Raw genomic sequence first — 20,850 nt, forward strand, 5'->3', positions numbered from 1 at the left:
AACACTTGCGCAAGTTTCAGGAAGTGTGTGAAGGCAGTTATTGAGAAAGGAGGAGGACACATAGAATAAAAACATTTTCTATCATGTAAATTTTCTTGTGGCAAATAAATTCTCATGACTTTCAATAAACTAACTGGTCATACACTGTCTTTCAATCCCTGCCTCACAATATTGTAAATTTTGCTTCCCCACCCCTGTATAATAAAACAAGATAAAATGACTTGACAATTAATCATAAGAGAAGTATTTGTTCTATAAGTTTGACAAGACTTGTTTGTGAATTGACAAATATCTTGTGTAATTACGGGAGGTCTCACAAAAAAATGTTGAATAAATGTATTTTTGTGAATGTATAACATGTATAAGCACTGATAAACTGTCCAAATACAGTTTCATATATATATATATATATATATATATATATATATATATATATATATATATATATATATATATATATATATATATATGCAAAATCTCATGTATATAGGTAGGGCAAAAAACTGTATTTTAATTATGGAAAATTACCATATTTTTATGAGATGGTTATTTTCCGTTATTTAACAGTATTTTTTCAGCACCCCAGCTGCCAGAATATTACCCTTTTTTTTTCTAACTTTTTTTTTTTTTTTTTTACAGTGTGCTCTGCCTGTTTGTTCACACATCTTCCTCAAATGGATCTAATGTGACACTGACAAAGAGAAGAGAGAAACAGAGAATCCGATTTTAATATCCGAACAACTGAAATAAGCTCCTCAGTTACGTTCCTGCCTCCAGCATCAAAAGAATCAGTCATAACTTACATCTTTTATTGTAGCTCAAAGTTACAGGGAAAGTAAATACTCAAATAAATGATGACTTCACTATATCCACTGCGCCCATTGACAGCTTCGCAACTCACTAGCTCTCCAATGGTCCACTCGCACTCAAATGTTTGACGCATCCACCATCGGGTAAAGAAACTGGCAGGACCAGCGCTGCATGGAACTCAATGAGGCTAAATGGATAAATGGCCTCATTACAGATTCATTAATGTGGAAGTGGAAGTGGCGGTGACACGTGACAAGTTGTCTTTGCAACGGTGGACATTAAATACAGCAGGGATCATTGAGGCTGTTCCATTTTAATAATTCCATTGGTCATACCTTTTAATGAGAAACGCCGACAGTGCATTTCAGGACAGCACTTCAACTTTGTTCCCATAGTTATTCTAAAATGTACTGCACCCTTCGTTATGAATTCGATTAGCATTTACGCCACACAAACACAGTAACATCAAAATAATAGTACTAATGATTTACTGTAGATTTAGATTGTTTGTGCTGGTAAATGTACATACAAGCATTTGGATATAAAATGAAGATTCATTATTGTATGTTACTTTTTTTTTTTTACTTTATTTATAGAGCTTTTCAACAATTATAGAATTTTTCAACATTTAATAAATATAATGCATATAATTTCAAGTGATGTGTTCATAGTACAAAAATTGACACTGAACATGATAAACAAACAGAACCCATAGAAAAAGAAAGAAAAAGAAAAAAAAAAGGCAATACAAACAAACAGACATAACAAGATAGTCAAGACAGTGCATTCTGGTATATTTAAGGAAAGAAAGAAAGAAAGAAAGAAAGAAAGAAAGAAAGAAAGAAAGAAAGAAAGAAAGAAAGAAAGAAAGAAAGAAAGAAAGAAAGAAAGAAAGAAAGAAAGAAAGAAAGAAAGAAAGAAAGAAAGAAAGAAAGAAAGAAAGAAAGAAAATAAATACATAAATACATAAATAAATAAAACAGGTCAATCATGATATGAAAAAAAAAAATGTATTTACAGTTCCAGGCCAGGTAACATATTCACATAGTGTAAAAGGCTCCCACATTTAGTTAAATTTGTTGACAGAGTTATTTAAGGTGTGTATGTTACCTTTTAGACAGATCAATACAATGACATTTAGTAGCAAGTGTCTCTAACAAAACTGAATTTTATTTAAATGAATGAAATATTTTTTTTTTTTTTTTTTTCTGGGGGAAAAAAAAAGAGAAATCTTGAATTCACTGTTTTGTTAAAGTAAAAACTTGATTCAAATCTTGTTTCTTGCAACACATTTCAAAATAAATAAAACATTTATGTCGTCATAATGTTGCCATTGTCTGTTCACAACACTTAGGTCACAGTCTGAACAGTGCAACAGTACAAGGTTTACATTGTGTTTTGCGTTTCCAGATGCTCCACAGATTCTCGACCGGGGGCTACGGGGGCTGCATCAGGACAGTCCAGGACTAGCACACTCTTCTTCCTTAGTCCAGGTTTGCCATGGTGAGGCCAATCTGCCATGCTTCTGGACACATTTAACAGATGGTGATGATCATGGTGAAAATAGAGATGAGAGAGGGTGAAATGTCTAAATCCCATACCATTGTTTTTATGAACACTGTTATGAAATAATAATAATAATAATAATAATAATAATAATAATAATAATAATAATAATAATAATAATAATAATAATAGTTTCATCACACATTTATTGACAAAATATCAATTCTCAGTCCATCTTTATTGTGCTCCTAAAGAACTAGAACTTTTCTGGATGCTGGTTTTGATCCAAAGTGTCACCTGTTTCAAATAACATTGTTATTTCATTATTTTCAAGAAAGAGAGAAAGAAAGAAAGAAAGAAACATTTACAACAAGACGGTTTTAGGTTATGGATTCCTAGTTAGATCAGGAAATGGTCTGAGTGGAATTTGCAAAAAAAAAAAAAAAATAAAAATTATACATAAACCTTCATCGCTCAGGTTTCCCTACTGTTAAAAACATGTATGCTAGGTTAACTCTCCTGTCAATGCCCTTGACTAAAACACTGGTCCAGATCTGGACCTTGTCTCTGGGTGGCATCAGTGATAGGATGGATTAAACGCACAGATTGAATTTTCCTTTAGCAACAATGAAACTGAAATGTACTTTTTTAGCGTTAAATTTCTGAAGTATCATCTTCTTCTTGATGATGATGTTAGAATATGACAAATCTACATACATTTACAAATGAAGACAGAACAAGAAACATATTGTGTTCATACAAGTTAAAGTACATTATAATCTCACTGTTTCATTGTTTAATTAGTTTTTATTTTTTGCAAGATTCATGTTGCCAAATGCTAAAAAATGCAGCAAAATGCAGTTAATTTAGCAGCTCATCCGCTTTATGACTGTATAATGACAATGAAAGCTAATTTATTTGCAGCAACCCCTATAATGAAGTCCCTTGTTTTAAATTAAGTGATGCTAAGCTTAGACGTATTCCAATCAGTATCTGGTTATTTTTTTTACAATGTGTCTTTTAATGTCAAATTTGACCCAAGTTTGTAACTTTCACAGATTTCTTTGCCTACAGACTGTCAAGTAAAAATATACTTTTGTACTGTATCAGAATTGACTCCCTTATCCATATAACTGCAATAATTGTGCCATATTCAACTGCAGCCCAGACACAATACCCTTACAGGAGCTAAATTTATCTGGTCTGTAATGATCTCACATCTAGCTCCTTGTTGGAAGCCATGGGCTGAATCTTCCTCCTAGCTGCCCAGAAGACTGTTAGCACTTTCTAGATTGACAACCTACTAATGGCTGATCTCTGAGGCTTAGGCCACAGAGATGTTTCTACCCGGTGTTAGTACACGCTGTCGTGGAAGCCTGTCACACTGTACTCAGACCTCTCCCTGCCAGGGCTATGAAGGAGAAGACAGATGTCCAAATAGCCAGCAGGTCCATCAGTCATGAGGATTTTTTTTTTTTATTTCCTCTCATAGGGCGAGGGGGGGGAGGGTCAAGTGGGAGAATCACAGATGAATGCAGATGACACCATTCTCGCCTCTTACTGCTACTCTAATGAAAAACAAACTCATTTTCAGCAAGTTTTTCGGGGTAATAAGACAGTCAGCCAGCCACATCCAGGCACAGAGACAACTTTTAAAAGTACCACCTTAGAGCTGAAGCCACCCGTGAACCGGCAATTTCCAAGTCAAACGAACACTCCTTAGTTGGAGGAAAAACTTGCTTAATTGTGAAAACATTTCAGTGTGCGAAGACGGCATATTCAAGATGAAACAAACCCATGCGACTGAAGGAGGGAGAAAGGCCAGGAGGAAAACAAGAAGGTGAATAATTGGTCTCGATTCACATTCGCAAATATTATCCATGAGCAGATTTTGGGGGAAAAAAAAAAAAAAAAAAACAGCTCCCCATTTTTTAAGACTAAGTCCCTCCACACTTAAAGTGCCATAAAACTTTAATATTCTATTTAAAGTCAGGAGCAGTGTATCTATTCAATATACTGATGCCTGTATTTAATAGATAAGAAATATCATATCATACAGAAGTAATGAAAGACCATAGTGAATTAGGATCCCCAGGAAGTGTAATGATGACACTAATTCAAACTATTGATTTTCATCATAGTTAAATGGTGGAGAAACTAAATGAGCACTGACTATGGAGATTTCTGTTCATGAATTCTTTGTTAATAATATTCTTTTAGTGATTTCAGTAACAAAACAAACCAAGGGTACAACGCACAAACTTGGGGAAAACTAGTTAAATAACAGCAGTGTTAACTCTCCTGCTACCTTGGGGTCAAGTCAGATTAACTTCATTAATTCCTCAGGGAAATTCACATGTCCTTCAGCTCAAGAAAAGAGAAGAAAACAATACCATTAATAGTGTAGTATTTACAGAATATCCTGTCTCTCTTCCACTGGCTGAGGTGATGTACAGTCTGATGCAGTGGGAATGAAGGGTCTTCTGTAAGGGTCAGTCTTATATTAAGGTGAGTCGTCCACTGCAGATGCTTCTCTTTTTGGTCTGAATGTGGTAAAGAGAAAGTCTAAGCCAGGGGTGTCAAAATCATTTTAGTTCATGGACATTCAACCCAATATGATCACTAAAATAATAACATAATAATATATAACTCCAAATTTTTCTTTGTGTTTTAGAGTGAAAAGTAAAATAATATTATGAAAATTGTTTACATCTACAAAATATCCTTTAAAAAATGTGCATCACTTGAACAAACTGAAATTTCTTAAGAAAAATAAGTGCAATTATAACAATATTATGTCTCTGTTTATCATTTACACATATATATATTACAGCTTACAGATCACAGCAGACCAACAAATACACAAAACATTCAGTAGCAGGCAGAATATTGGAAAAATTACACTTACAACATTTTAGGTTGCTGATATTTGTCCAGGGTATTCAAATTTTATGTGAAAGGATAGTTTGTAAATGTAAACTTGTTCATGTAATGTAACTTTTTTTTTTTTTTAACGCTAAAACAGAGGAAAAATAAAGTTATTTAATTAAATAATTAAATAAAGTTAAATTAAAGAGGTTATTACCCCGCCATCTCCTGAAGGAGAGGCAAGGGGTATTGTTTTTGGTGTGGTTTCTTTGTTTGTTTGTTAACACTCTAGCAGCAAAACTATTGGTTGAATTCATACCAAATTGGGTTTATAGATTCCCAGGGCCCCAAATAGATCTGATTACATTTTAGGAAAAGCTGGTCGAAGTTAAAAATTTGTATGAATTTTTAAAATCTTTTTTTTCCCAATTTACTTATAATGGGCAAAATTTCACATGTCTGTAGCAGCAAAACTATTGGTTGAATTCATAATAAATTGGGTTTGTAGATTGCCAGTGATCCAGAATAGATGTGGTTACATTTTGGGAAAAGTAGGCCAAAGTTCAAATTTTTCATTCATTTTTATTTATTTTTTTATTTTTTTCTCCCATTTACTTATAATGGATGACATTTCACATTTCTATAAAAACATCAATTTCGTTTCAATTTACTTCAAACTTCGCACATATATAGAGGAAATAGATATGCTGACATCAGCACATGCATAGACATGATAACATCATTTGGATCAATGCCAAAATAAGCTACAGGGTGAGTCAGAAAAAACGCTCTTTCCATTTAAAGAAATTGTACTGCTAAAACGGAAACACTGATTTTTCTTTTGACCATACAGTCATATTGATGTGGTTATTGAGCATGTCTGGTGATGTAGTCATAGATTTATTGCATTGCATAAGAGAGAGAAGGTCCATTGTTTATTGGACACTGAAATACCTGCCAACACAATGTATGCCACAGTGAACAAACTTGAAATTGACAACAATTACAGGAGTCGGGGCTTTGCTTTCACACTCAGGACATGGGCCTACATGACAGTGCCCAGGGAGTTTTCATCATGGCAAGACCACAGTGATTGCAGGTATTATTTCCTCATCGAGTTGTCTGTTTGGGTCAGGAGAGAGAGTGGCCACCTAGATCCCCGGACTTGACCCCCCTTGATTTTTTCTTGTGGGGGTATCTTAAAAACCGTGTGTATCAGACTGTTCCACAAACTCTTCAGGAACTCCGAAATCGCATCACGGCTGAAATCCAAGCCCTACGACGAACACGAATGGCGAGAAGAGCTGTGTTAGAGATGCGACAACGAGCACAGATTTGCATCAATCTGAATGGTAGCCAGGTTGAAGGTCGTGCCGGACGACTTTGAGACAAAACATTTTGATGGCGAGTAAACATGCTGTAATGGTTGGCAATTTCAATTTCATTCACGGTGGCATAAACTGTGTTGGCAGATATTTCGGTGCACAATAAACAATGGACATTCCCTCTGTTATGCTATGCCATAAATCAATGATTCAATCGCCAGACATGCTCAATAACCACATCAATATGACTGTATAATCAAAAGAAAAATAAGCATTTCCATTTCAGTGGTACAATTTCTTTAAATGAAAAAAGCGTTTTTTCTGACTCACCCTGTACAACATGTGCGAGGGGCGGAGTTTGTTGTGCCTGGCACCACTTGCTATGATATTATTTTACTTGTCCAACCCACTTGAGAATGAATTGGACTGAATGTGGAACCTGAACTAAAATAATTGGTAATATCTTCAGTGTATTTGTTGCATTTCCCAAATACATAGACAGACTGAACCCATTGGTGGGCTGGTTCTGGCCCTTGGGTTGTATGTTTGACACCTGTGGTGTAAGATGTCCAACTCATTCAGTGTCCATCTGTCATTACAGACGTTAGAGGACCCAAAGCTCATTCAAAAAAAAAAAAATTAAAAAAATAGATGACGAGTAAATCAGCATTCAGTCTGTCAGGTCCAGGTTCAATACAATCAACACCAGGATTCATGAGGCTCAGATTATGAAAGAGTTATTCAGGAAGAGTGAGAAATCATTTTCACACATGGATCAACCACCACAGAGTCCAGACCTGAACCACTAAGAGAATCTGAGATATGATGGAGTTAATTTTACACAGTGGTTCAACTTCATCATCAAAAGCCAAAAATTAGTCCAATCCTGGATGGAAAGAAATTTATTGTGACATTGCATAAGCATTGCATGGGACAAACAATGTGTCCCATAATAACAGCTAAAGGAAGGCCAATGAAATATTCTGGGGGTTTTTGGCCTGGCAGTGAATATACATGTGTGTAATTTGACCCAAATATTCCTACAGAAACGGTTGGTGACAATTTTTGGCTCCCTATTCAGTGGCAAAAGGAGATGAAAAGGAGCTGAATGTAAAATCAAAATGATCCCATATTTTCAATGTCAATCTGACCTAATAATAATTTAGATTTTCATGGTTTATGTGGGTTGAAATTGCTGGAGTCAAACTCATCCTAAGGTGAAAGCATGTGAGTAAATGTAAAAGGAACATGACACTTAAAATATGTGTAAATGTCATCTTGCCATTTTAACCCTTGATGATCCAAACAGACACTGGCAAACAAATTCATCTATTCATCTAAAATGTTTTAATAACTTCACAACCACTAATCCTATCAATACATGTAAATAATTGGTGTAAAATACAGTTTGTCATCTTTTCATGTTCATCAGATATGACCCATTTGGATGTTCAGATGCTCTGTAGTTACCATGGAAACACTGTCATCCTCTGCAACATTAATTCACCAGTAAAACACATGGAGTTGTATCAATGACAGTGGATGTTGCTTGTTTTAGGGGTAGTTAATGATATACTTTGTTGAAAAAGTTGCTTTTTTCTAATTTTTTGTCAGATTTTTTGTAATAACCATTAAATATACTGTAAGCCTTTGCAAACATCTACAGTATCACTGAATTAAATATAGAAAAATACATGATCTTCACTGGAAAATGCCAACTACAGAGGAAAACATTATAATAAATGATGATAAATCACAATTTAGGTTCAGTTATTAATATCTTTGCTGAAAAAGTCACCTTTCCTTCAGTATTCTCTGTTTCTCATACAATATCCCTCAAGCTTTCAGACCGATATCAATAAATGGCGTTTTTGACCTTTTGCATGTTATTCAATGCCATTTGATCATGTGTCAATTTATGCCAAGATCTCTGGTTCACATAACGCTAAACCTCAATGCGTGGTGTTTGACAGAGTGCAAGTAACGGTATGAAAATACACACGGAAAACTTAGAATGCATACAGATAACACATCAATTAAAAGTGGCGTGTATATTTACACGAGTCATGGTATCACGTTGGAGCTTTCATGAACACCTACATGATCCGTGAATCGAATGTAAGAAAGTACCTGATTTACAATGAAAAAAAGGCAAAATACAAAGGATGACATTAGAATAAATGGTGATAAATCACTTAAGAAAGGTTAAATGGAGAGAAAAATTAATTTAAGAACTGCCACAATAGTAGCACTAGGTCTTCATTGGTTAAGATGTTGGTGATTACAAAAAGCTACGTCTGAATGTTTACATTCTTTGCAGTAAAAACAGTAAAAACTGTGTCAAATAAGGACAAGGAAATCAGTATGTTCCTCCTTACCACATTTTATCAGCCATGTTGAAGCCTTTGTGAGAAAAGTACTCACATTAAATAAATAATTTTTGCGTTACATTTGAGGAGGAATCTTCCCAACGCTGATGACATATTTAAATAAAATCCCTAATATCTTTTCATCGTGAACAAGATTCCAACTGTCTCTGCATTTGTTTGCCTTAAAGCAATGATCTGAACTGTTTAAAGTAAAGAGAAGTACATAAGGAAACAAAGTCTGTTTTACATGTAGTTGCAAAGACCTTGAAAGAAAAACTGTACTGTCCTCAATGTAAACAGTGTTATAGATAATCTCACCACATGTGGCATTGTTGCAGCATGTGTGTGGGAGGCTGCTCAGTATGCACTAATCATATTTCTAATTGCCCATCTGGCAGAAAAATAAGAGGAGAGCTCGCGGAAGGTGTGCCCCACATCACAAAGATTGGCAAAAGCATTTAAAAGCAGGTTTGGGCGTCTTTTCAAATAGAGAGTGTTTGTTGAATCTGGAATAGAGGACAGTACTCGACTGCCGGAGTGATGCCTCTGGGCTTTACTTTCACTTCACCATCACAGAATTGTTTTGATCGTCTCTCCTCTTTGTTTGTATCAGCTTAGAAGTTCGATTGTGAAGATCGTCACCAAGATAAATCATGATTACCACAATTCACACCATGCTCATATTAACTGGCAGTTGTGCCTATTGATAAACCGCAGTGTTACAGTCCAGCCATTCTAACATCTGGTCAGTTTTAGAGCACAGCATATAATAAGATGATATCATTGTAGATAATTTATTTATCAAAACAGGGGTAGTTGTTTGTTTACCTGCTTTACTAGTTTCAGCTACTTCCTGTAGCCTTTGTCAGAAGCGTCACAATGATGTTGCTGTGACGTGTCTTCTAGGCTGCTCAGGAGGGTTGGCCAGACAGCAGGGAGGGTTAGTTAGGCTTAAAAGCTGATATCATATTGTTAGCTTCATAGCATAATCTGGGGGGGGGGGCAGAGCTTTTTCTATTGCTGCCCCAACCCTCTAGAACTACCTCCTATCTACCATCCGACACTGCTCTGACCTCAACACCTTCAAATCCCTTTTAAAGACTCACTTATTTAAGATTGATGTTAATGTTTAACTGTTTTATATTTATATACCTGCCTTTTGCATCTGCTTTTATCTGTTTTTAATATGTTTGGTTTCTGTTTTTATCTGCTTTATGTACAGTGTCTTTGAGTTCCATGAAAAGCGCCATACAAATAAAATTTATTATTAATAATAATAATAATAATAATAATAATAATAATAATAATAATAATAATAATAATTATTATTATTATTATTATTATTATTATTATTATTATTATTATTATTATTACCTAAGTCATACTCTATATAGACAAAAGTATTGGGACCTGTTGAATTCAGATGTTTGGGTCTGGGATTGTTGTGGAAATGTTCAACTGACCACTCACTCGAAGAAGAGGAGAGAAAGTTAGAGTTAAAATAAATGATCTTTTATTTAAGAAGTCATTCACAGAGAAGCTCTGTAAGTAAAGTCTGATTAAACAGGAGAAAAACTAAAGATTATATAGAACCAAATCCAACCCCCTCAAACCATGATGTCATCCCTTACGTACATCGTACCACTCCATACTACACCCTTCTCTGCTCCGTGAAGAGGTCATGATGACCTGGATGATCTGGATCCTATCTGAAGTGCAGGTGCCATCCTCTATCTACACATTCAGACATTTAGGTGTTTGGGTTTTCAATCAAGGCAAGAACTCCCTTCTTGGGTCAGGATATTACACAGTTGTAAATATCACACATATGACATGAATAATGACTCAGCAATAAAGAAGATGTACCAGGCCATGACAACAGTATAGAAGTAAATTTTCCACCACAGGATACAAAACAATAATGACAAATGTCATAATATAGTTTTATATTGTGGTAACTATATTGATTATGAATTATTATTGATGCTTATATCTCAAATCGGTATGAACAGGACATCTTACAGCTGTATTCATGATGTGTTCCAATATTTTTGTCCATATAGTTTATAAACATCAATATTTCCTTAAAATTTAATGAGAGATTTTTCTTCCTAAGTGAGATGTGGAGAAAGTAGATGGTTAGTTGTGGGACAAAAAGTATTATTTACAGTCAGAGCACAAAAAATATTTTCAAGATATAAAGGTAGAATGATTGTCATGGTTAAAAAAAGAAGTCAGTGTTTAGAGAAATTAAGTAAAAACCATCTCTGAGGCATTTTGAAAGAAAAGGTAACAATTTAAACAAAACTACCCAATGAAATAATATTTATTACAATATGAAACTATATTATGACATTTGTCTTTATTATTTTGTATCCCAGCCAAAAAAATCTTGAATTAAGCAAAAAAAATCTGCCAATGGAACAAGTGAAAATTATCTTGGTAAAATTTCTTGAAATAAAATTTTCTAGATCTATTGTCCAAAAATAAGTACTTATATCTCACTGAAAAGTAATTCTTTAGGTGATTATGTCTTATCTTAAGTGTGATGAGATATTTTGACTAGAAATGAGAAAAATACACTTGGTAAGATTTGGATTTTTGCAGTGCATTCACTGCCCGGGTCAAAAAAAAAAAAAGTCGCACATTTTCGCATTATTTGACTGCACCACCTTCAGTTTTGATTATAGGAGACATTCTGTGACATATTTTTTTTGCCAATTACTGCTTATGTAGTGTCACAATAAGGTTCACAATATTTTTTCCACCCATAGTTGCATTCATTTTTGATTATTGATGATGGAGAATCGGATCGCTGCATCAAGTCTTCATCACACCCCAAATTAGAGTGTGGACTTTATGGAGTTTAATCCATGTGTGAAAGTGATGTCTCATACCCCCTGAAGCATTCTGTCACAAGCCTGATGACCCTGATGATGAATCCTGGCATTGCCCAATCTTTTTGATCTTCAGTTTGCTGTGCATCCATGTGTCCCCTCCCAATCTCTCTCTCTCTCTCTCTCTCTCTCTCTCTCTCTCTCTCTCTCTCTCTCTCTTTTTCTTCCTTGAACCCTCTTTCTTTAACCCCAAATGGTCAAGGTGTCCATCTTCCAGTCAGGGTCTGCTCCAGGTTTCTGCCTGTTAAAGGATGTTTTTCCTCACTACTGTCCCCAAGTGTTTCCTCCTGGAGGATTCTGTTGGGTTTCTGTAAATTGGCTCAAGAGTCTGCTTTAGACCAGCTCTAAATGTAAAGTGTCATGAGATAACTTTTCTTATGATGCAACACTGTATAAATAAATTTGACTGATTAATTGATTGAACACGCAGACAGATAAACAAAAGCTAAATATCTAACAAGACTGGAGGTTTACCAGAATCAACATTCCCAAAAGCCTGAAAGAATTATAACTCACAGAACTTAATGAGATATAAAATGTTTTCAGCTTAGTCATGAATAATTTATGAATCCCGTCTATGTATATATGCCCTTACTGTAGTATTAGCAGTCGGTGTAACTTCAGATGACACTGCAGAAGGAAGGCGAAGCAGCAGCATGTGACCTTGACTTCAACTGCACAGATGAAATATTTCTGTCTTGCTCAAGTAATAAGTGAGTGTTTCAAGAAAATAAAATAACCCAACTCAATTTCTGCAGAGCAGTTTGGGCACTTCAAGGATAATTTGTCCATAACTCAGAAAATATGTCACTGTCAACTCAACTTCACAAAACGAATCATGAAATACTACAATGCAAAGGTTGTCATTCACTCTATAATTATATAAATGTAGTATTAACCCAAACAGATTGCAATTAACACCCAGATTCTTCACGGAAATGTAGGCCAAAGGAAGCCTCTAACTTGTAACTGCTCACCATAGGGAGCCGTTTCAACCCCTATTGCTCTTGGCAAACCATGTAATTTAAACAACAACAACAAAAAAAAAATGCAGGCTTTGTTTGTTTTTCTCCAGACAGAGAAAGAGAATAAACATTTGCAATAGGATTACAAAGAAAAAGAAAACAAAGCAGCCTTGAGAGCAGTTGTTCAGTCTAAATAATTAAGCATGATTAGGATGTGGCCAAAGGCGTCTGATGGGCTCGGTGGCCTGCTGTGGACCAGGCTAAACCTCTCCATTTGCAATATATGCATTATTGTAGCCAGCAGTGCAAAAAATCTCATGCCTCCCACTTTTCCATTTTACACTCGACGGCTGCTGTTACTGTTCTTAGCATTGTTTTCCTTCCTCTGACTGTAAATCAACATGTGCTTCCCCGTTCCTTCTCAAGTTATATTTTGCTCCTCTGCCTTTTTCATATCCCTTCATTATTTATATACCAGTCGTTAGCAGTGGGACTTGGAAGCTTAAGGCAATTTTAGAAGCATATTACACTTACAATATGTGCTTTCTTATTCATTTAATCATTTTGACATTTCATTTCATGGCCTGCTCCTTCATTTGTTGTTTTTTGTTTGCTTTTCTGGATGCTCCATTTTACAATCAGTGGCTTTGCTAATGAAGTTCTGAGCTGAACTGTGATTATACTTTAACTATACAGTATATAAGACGTAGAACACATTGATAAAACTTTTGGCCAAGATGTTGCTGGATAATATAAGATTTCAGTTTGCAGATAGTTAAGACATACTTGTATCTGTACACATCTGGTTTTATTACCACATCTATAAGGCAGTTCATTTCAATTCAGTTTTATTAAAGAGCCCAATAGCACAGCAAAGTCACCTCACAACGCATCACCCAGACTGCACCTGCGAACCATGGCATAAATGCACTGAGCATAAGTGTGCAACTGCAAAGGTAGAAGAATGTTACCAGCAAAGCAGCTGAAGAAGAAGAGCTAAATGTGAGGTTGAGACCTCCGTAAATGAAAAAACAGAGAAGGACAATATTGTTTCTTTCAAATAAAATAAACTGCAAAGTGGCAGAAGGTCAGCGAGTCAGCGAGGTATATAAGTTATCTTCTTTTGACAAGGTAAAGGCAGTATGGTATGATGCTGAGAAATGGAAAAAAACACATTATAATTCACAGAGACAGTCCTGGAATGTGTGTGTGAGATTTTTTTCCAATTGACCAAAGCGTACAGAGCCAAATGGCTGTCAGTGAGGCTGAATGTTTAATTTAATTTATGACACCTGTTCGGTAGACTGTTGGTAAAGGTGGAGGTCTGATTAACGGGGGTGCTGGGAAGGGGTGTCGGCGTTGGTGAGTGCAGCAGCAGTGGAGGAAGCGCGCCTCATTGATTGCCAGCACATGTCTTTGTCCATACGGACGTGTTCAAACAGGTGCACCGTCCAGGACACAAGGGGAAACAATACAAGCTCTAGTTAGGCATCAAAGCAGAGCCATGTCCCTTATGGTCTATTCAAAAGCAAAACAAGCCATATGCTTTGCATTAAATACTGCTGCCTGGAGTCGACTAAACCCAGGAGTCACTCTGAATGTGTAATGCTGCAAAGATGCCAGATATAATTATATGGAAAAACTAAAGCAATGTGTGATGTTTTGTCTTGCAAAGAGGATGAAGACCCAATTTTTCCTTGACCTTTTATTTGCCACTGCATCCAATTAGAGTTAAAACCAGCACACAAAGTTGAAAATAAAACTATATGAATTTGCAGATCCAAAAGTAAACACTTTTTGTTTCTCTTTTTTTCCTTCAGTTTCTGACTCACATTCTGTTGCCTTGCAGCAAATTCACTTTAAAGAAAAATGGACCCAGTGTTCTTTCCTTTCAGACAGCATGACATTTCAGTACATAAATAATAATAGGCTAGATATATGAACATAGAACTCCATGGCCCATTGTCTTCTATCTATCCTTTGGATTCATGTATGAAACACTCGACAACATCCAGGGCTGAAAAATGATGCGAGTCCCTCGAATGTCCATTTGGGGATGGTCCCAGAAATGTGTCAGTCCCAATAGACCCCATGTTAATAAGTCCAAAATGAAAAGGTTGAATTTCTACAGCTTACAGCTTTTTTTCCCATCCATGTTTTCCAATCCTGTAAGAGTGATTTTTTTATATTTCACTCCAATTTAAATTATGTCAAGGCTTAAAATTCTGCATAATTAATGGCGAGGCCACTGTGAGAGACAAGTTAGTGACATCTGTGTCTCTTTTTTAGGTTTTGACAGATTACAGCCCCACTGGTCAGTGACTAAAAGTGTTTTCTGTGACAAAGAGCTCTACTGTAACTGAGCTTAACCCCGTAAAGCCTGAACCATTAAATCATTGACGGAAAATTCCAGTTCTTTGAAACTGGAGCCTTTATTGGTCTTTCTGAACAACCCAAAACAATTGTTTTCAAATTTCTATTTCCATGACTTTCAATTTTGTATCATAATTGATACATCGGGTCTCAATGCTCAAATATTATTATTTTTTGAACAAACAAAAACATAATAACACGCAAACATGTCTAACAAATTGGTAATTCCTTTTCAGAATTGGCAAAGATTTGCCTCCTTCTTCATTACTGACAGTCTTGTAGTGTCACTGGAAAGGCCTCTGGTGAATGAATTCCTCCCCCCTTGGTGGATTATCTGTGTATTGCTTGTATATAATTGTATACATCAGGTTTCTTAAGGCAAAAAATATCACACTGATCATGTAGAGGGCTTCAAAGCTCATGTATCACATATGGTATGTTTGGCATTACAGGGTTTAGGAGATACACAAGAAACCTCATCACACTTCTGTCATTAAATTTAAGTTCAGTAATATGTTATAACTCATATCCTCCTAAACTATGGAACGATCTGCCTCACCACATCAGACAGGCCTCCTCTGTCTATTTTTAAATCCCTTCTTAAAACCCATCTTTTCTGCTTGGCTTTTGAAACCATGTGAGATTTTTGAAGGTACGTTCTTTATTCTATTGTTTATATTTGGTAGTGGTTTGTTGTTCTTATTTATCTATTTATTTTATTTATTTATTTTGTTGTTTTTACTTGTGTGGCTTTTTATGTTTTTTTTTTTTTTTTATCTTTTCTTGTATTTTATTCTTCTGTTTGGGTTTTATTTATTCTTCTGTATAGCACTGTTTTTGTTTTTTGTACAGTTTCTATGTCTTTAAATCTATTCTGTATTTTATTCTTCTATTTTGGTTTTAATTATTCTTCCTTGCAGCACTTTGGTCCACTGTGGTTGTTTTGAAGTGCTTTACAAATAAAGCTGGATTGGACTGGATATCATAACATGATAAATAATGTTAACATTCATATTTGATTATATGGTCTGACAGGTTGGTAACTAAGCCAGCTAGATTCCGTGTGTTTATGCAGTACATTTGCAAATACAAATGTGTTAACATTTGCCAAGTACCTGAAATTCCTTGGTGCCATTAAACATGACACGGTAAGTCAGTGTGGTCAGTAGTTTTAGAATGTTGCATTGGCTTGATGAGCTTTACCCATCACTCTTATTAAAAACATAGAGAGGTCGAGTCCTACTCCTTCCACTGTGCCTTGTTAAACCTAACTTTGGAAAAAAATATGAATGGCAGTCGATGGTGAGAGTTAAACAATATTAAAGTAATATTCTATTGATATTTACACAAATAATGTTTCTCAACTTCAAAGATAATTTTACAGCTGTGTGCCATGAACATTTTCAGTCAACATGTATTTTTCCGTGAAGTAGATCAGTGGACAATATTACACATGATATACGTCACCAACACCAAAACCGTGTTAGCACCACATCTTTCACCTCACTCTTTGAGGGGGAGGTGGAAAAAGTGCAAGAAGTTATAAAACTCACTTCAAGTCTGATCAGGTGGAAGCTGCAGAGACATTTTCAGTAACTCTGAAGAGATGTTGGAAAGAGGAGTTATGACGACTTGACCTTGGGTGTGCAGTCTTTGCATTTATGTATTTTCAGTCTGATACTCCAGCAGTTTTACAACCTGCAATTTTTCTTGACTTGTCAAGCAATCTTTTAAACTCATGAAGATTGTACGTGAAAATTATGGCAAGAATTAAAATAGAAAAAAAATACTTGTCTAACCATTGACTGCAATACAATTTTTTTCACAAAATAAAAAAAAAAAAAAAAAACAGATCTCAATTTTCATTCAAATCAACTCAAATCAAATCAAATAAATAAAATCTTATTGATATAGCACCAAATCTCAAGTTATCTCATGACACTTTATATTTAGAGCTGGTCAAGACCAGACTCTTAATAGACCAGACCCTTAATGTATGCTCCTTTTTATCAACCTAACACAGCGATGACTATCTTGGACGTCAAGACTCCAAAATGATAATCAACAAACCAATGGATGAATTCCTTGAGACTTTGTCCACTAGTAATATACAGCTGATGATGGAGACGCACATATTGCATCAGCCAAAAATTGCAATATTGTGAAAGTAAATGTAACAAGTGTTCAGAGAATGCAAACCTCCACCAAGCACCCCGAACGGTGTGCATGTGTGGATCGACTATTTCTTTTTAAATTAAACAGTTTGAAGGTTTTTCCATACAGCAGAAAAGTTGAAGCTTGGTACCAGTCATGTGTATGTCCAATTATATTAAATTCCAATCAATTTTTGTTGAGTTATAATGAAAAATGTGTGGTAAATGGGATTTTCAATGTTAAATTGAAATGTCACACACGAGTCCACATTCCACAGTGGATGTGGACAATTTTGTGCCAGATACGAGATATTATTATAAGGTATGGGTGATTCAAATTGGAGGCTAATTGGAGTCGTTTTGAATTTTTTATGAATTTTGGAAAATTGATCAATGATGAGAGATAGGAAAATTTGAGATTTTGTAACCTTGCTGTGACCTTGAACTTTGGCCTACTTGGCCCAAAATTTAATGGGTGCGTCCCAGGGCCTAGGCCTATCTGTGGGTACAATTTGGTAAAGATGGTTGTAATAGTTTTCCCGTAAAGTTGCTAACAAACAAACAAACAAACAAACACACAAAGCAAAGTGATCATAATACCTCCTGGCGGACGTAAAAAAGTGATAAAGAATGTATATGTATTCTTATTACATCTATTTAAAACTGAACTGAAATTCTACTTACTCATAATTTGTGTTCAGACTACATATTCTAGTAACCTCCAGCACTGTTCACAGTAATTATTTACTATATTTTCATTGATGGATTCATAATGGTTTAGCGATCATTGTTGGCTCACCCAATTACGGAGACATTTTCCAATGATGTACATGAAAGAAAGATACCATGTACTATGAACCTGTTGATATAAATGCATCTGCATGTGCACTGATCCTCGAAAATTATACATAAATATTACAAATGCTGCAATATGAGCATAATGTAGAGGCTTGTTCTTACGGCTATTGAATTTAACCAACAATCTGTCCGGTCGGCATAGAATATGGTAAACAAAAAAAACAAAAAAATACTATTCATTTGATTTTTGAGGCTCTCCAGCGACTTCTCAAAAAGATTTTGCGAGTGTGCAAATATCGGAAGCAGATGTCTGAAATAGTTCACACATACCAGATAGCAAACAACATGTCATAAATATTGACATCTCATTGTGACAGCTGCAAACTCCTAAGTTCCTGTCTGTACCCCCACAGCAAACACAGACACACACACACACACACACACACACACACGCACACACACACACACCCTCACACACACACAGGCACACAAACACCCTTTTGTGTCAACAGAGGTTTCTGTGTTGATCTGAGCGCTTGTACAGTAGTCACAACGACACTCTGTCTTCTAGGGAAAATACTGACTGCTACAAAGGGATGCTGGATTTGCTTTTTGGGACTTGTTTGAGCTGCTTGGTAGTCGTGGAGCTCAGTGTGCTGAGCGTATAGAGAAAAATATAGACTATAAACAGAACAGTATTTGCATGGTGATGAGAATGTTACAAAGCTATTTAAAGAGTAGGGAATAAAAGTTTACACTGTCAGAAGAAAAAAAAAATGTGTGGATGGTTGTACCCTTTACATTTGATTTGTATACAAAACAGCGCATACCCACAATGATGTCGATTCATGTGTTTTGTTACCTCATCCTTTTCTAATTTGATTAACACCCTACAGAGCCACCTCCTGCTTCACTACAAAGCCACTCGTGTTGGTGAAGGTCTGAAACATAGACAGACAGCATCTTAAATGTGAGTGATGTCTGGATGACAGCTCAATCTCATAAACAACTGGGATGGGCTTGGAAGTTATTGAGCCCGGCCGGTCGGTAGGGCTGCGCCTGGCCAAATCACTTCATCACATGTGCCAATGTTGCCCAGCTCTAATGTAATTAGTGTGGATCTCCTCTGCCTGTTTTGGCCCTTTGTTTCCTGATAAATCTAATTAGATAAAATGAGCATCAGTAGGCTGAGGCCTCACCAGCGACAAGCAAGTTTATTGTCATTAACAAAGTGGTCGAAAATGGGCTCCACTCATTTTTACCCTAAAGTGAGGCTCAAATGACATGTGCCTTTAACACACACACAAACACACACACACACACACCAAATTGCACCATATGGTGGATAGTAAATGTAAGTACACACTAAACAGTGGAATTTAATTGCTGTGTACAAATGTTCTCAGGGCCACTGGAATATATGTTTTTTTTAAAAGCCATGTGTGTAAGATTTAATTCCAGAAGTGAAATGTCAAATTCATATTTCTGTTTTCATTGGTGTATGATCACCTAAAAATGCAAATTTTTGTGTTTTCTTTAATGTAGAATAAGCTTTTCATACCTGTATTCAACCTTGTTGCACCTCCATCTTTCTAACTCATACCTGGTTTTCTCTTCTTTTATCCATTTCTCCAAATTCACCACTAGAATAGCACTCACTGAACCTTTTAGAATTTCAGTTTGTGATATTTGTTACTTTTATGTAGTGTTTGTCTACTTTATTTCCATCACGTAGCACAAATTAAATAAGTAGCTCTCTAATCATCCATTCATTTATTCATTTTCTGAATGGCTTTATCTTTGAGAGGATTGCGGGGGTGGAACCTATCCCAGCTATGTGCCGGGTGATGGTGAGGTATACCCTGGATATGTCACCACCAGTGTTGGGGAGACTTAAACTACATGTAGTTGAACTATGTGGTTCAACTACATGTATACATATACGTAGTTCAACTACATTTTGCTGTAACTTGCTGGTAGTTAAACTACGACATTCATATTTTGTGCTGCGTCAAGTAGTTCAAGTACTTTGTGGGTAATTTTTTGTAGTTTAACTACTCAATTTGCAAACTACAATTTTGGGCAACAACATAAAATTAAGGGGGGGGGGGTTAGATAATTTTTTTGTAATATAAATTACATTTCACTATTGAACGTCCCTTTTTCTTTCATCCCAAATTGCTTTGAAGGCATGATCATGTCATGACATGACAGCCAACGCTGTCTCTGACTGGTTTGCCCTGGCAGCACTTGAATGCTTTTCAGTTGTGTAGTCATTACTAATGTCGTGTGGTCGTCACCACCATGGACAACCCTCCCGCCAGCACCACCCCTGATAGCATGTGCCACCCCAACCATGGCCATATTTTGTATCATATACACCACATGCACATTCTCAATTTAATGCTGTAAATAAAAAGTAGTTGCTTAAACTACATTTCTCCAGGGGTTGAAATGTAGTTTCTTTGAACTACTGCCATGGTGAACTACTTGTTGTTTTACAAGCTACACTTGCAAAGTAGCTTCCCCAACACTGGTTGCCAGTTCATTGAAGGGCTGACAAAAGAGAATCGACACAGTGAAGCTGAGAGCAGATTTTCAGCTTAGATGATTAATGAAGGGATTAAAATATGTGATGGCAAGGTGTCATTTCTGATCACTGTTCTGCTGCATTCAGACCAAACACAACATGACCTTTCACCTTGAGTGCAGTCATTGGTTTCAAGTGTTTGGAGAAATATTTAACCTCAGCAACCAGTGGGAGCTAACGCTAGCACTAGTGTGAA

Source organism: Sphaeramia orbicularis, chromosome 12, assembly GCF_902148855.1.
Source record: "Sphaeramia orbicularis chromosome 12, fSphaOr1.1, whole genome shotgun sequence".
Classification (NCBI taxonomy): domain Eukaryota; kingdom Metazoa; phylum Chordata; class Actinopteri; order Kurtiformes; family Apogonidae; genus Sphaeramia; species Sphaeramia orbicularis.